The 1,227-nt window shown below is 39.1% G+C and overlaps 1 protein-coding gene across 3 annotated transcripts in view; it reads left to right on the plus strand.

Annotated features, from left to right (window-relative positions):
* EPHA4 (EPH receptor A4) overlaps window positions 1–1,227 on the plus strand; it is a 162,403-nt gene that overhangs the window by 11,433 nt on the left and 149,743 nt on the right. The window lies entirely within an intron of this gene.

Genomic DNA, 1,227 nt, shown 5'->3' on the forward strand with positions numbered 1-1,227 from the left:
AGCAGATCCCTCCCCAATTGTCTTTTCAATGGGTCTTCTGTGGCAGGACAAATAGAAGGACAGGTGAAAGGTCACCTACTTCCTCATCCATCTTCCTTGGGGTCTGGGAGGTCAGAGTGAAGATTGATTAAGATCTTAAATGTTTGACAAAAGATCCCTGGGCAAAAATGGCCAGGGTGGGTGGGGGCCTGGGGTATGCTGTTGTTTGAATCTAACCCTGATCATCTGCCAGAATCCTCCAGAGACCTGGAAGACAGAAGGACACTTCCTCTTGGAGTTCTTACCTCCAAGCAGTACATGCAAATGCAGACGGAGGGCGAGGAGCCCCATCAAAAGTGTCAAGAGTGGCAGGGCATGGCGGGCTTGCCCTCTGCAGCAGCTGCAAGTTCACCCTCCCCTAGAATAACATTTTCTGAAATGATTTGGCTCCGTCTCAGCAGAACAAAAAAAGAGTGGAAGCCACTCATTTGTTTCCTGCAGGAGAATGTCTGGCTGGCATTAGCGGTAGTTTGAACTTGCCTAGTGATGGGGTGCAGAGAATAAGAAACTGTTCTAGTTAGTCGGAGAAAGGAGAAAAAATTCCACCTCAGACATGTCTCCCTCTCCCCTAGTACGAACCCTGCCCCTCATGAGGGAATGTTCCATATGTTTTACAGGATTATTTTTATTACTTCAAAAATATTAAGCTGGAGGAAGAGACAAAAAGATTTTTATTACCTTATTTTTTACTTAATTAAAAAGCTGAAAAATGAAAGGGAAGTCACAGATTTACTCTTTGTGAAATAGTAATAAGCAGCATATTCAGAGAGCATGTATAAAAATAATACTAATAAAAAGAAAACAGTCTTATGGAGTCACTTAAGGACAAATAATCACAACTGTGACAAAATTAAGCTGGGTAGGAATCAACCCTTGCTTAAATATATAATTTTGCTGTAAATTGTTTGGGGTCCTATATACTTAAGGACCTCTATTATGTATTATTATATATATGATGCCTTCATATCAGTAAAAGCTTCTTAAAAGCTCTTTTGAGAAAAAACAAGATGGAAATGCTTTGATGGCTATAAAATAGAAATATTTCATATTCATGCTCTGAAAAAAGAGGTCTGTGTTTAAAAAAATGACTACTTTGTTTTTCTAATATATTACAGAAGAACCTTAGGAGAAAGAAGTACCAGAAAGGATGCATTTAAAATATAGTTCAGAGAGATGCTGTTATATTCT

The sequence above is a fragment of the Bison bison genome, unplaced genomic scaffold (genome assembly GCF_000754665.1).
Source record: "Bison bison bison isolate TAMUID 2011002044 unplaced genomic scaffold, Bison_UMD1.0 scf7180017864068, whole genome shotgun sequence".
In the NCBI taxonomy this organism is placed as follows: domain Eukaryota; kingdom Metazoa; phylum Chordata; class Mammalia; order Artiodactyla; family Bovidae; genus Bison; species Bison bison.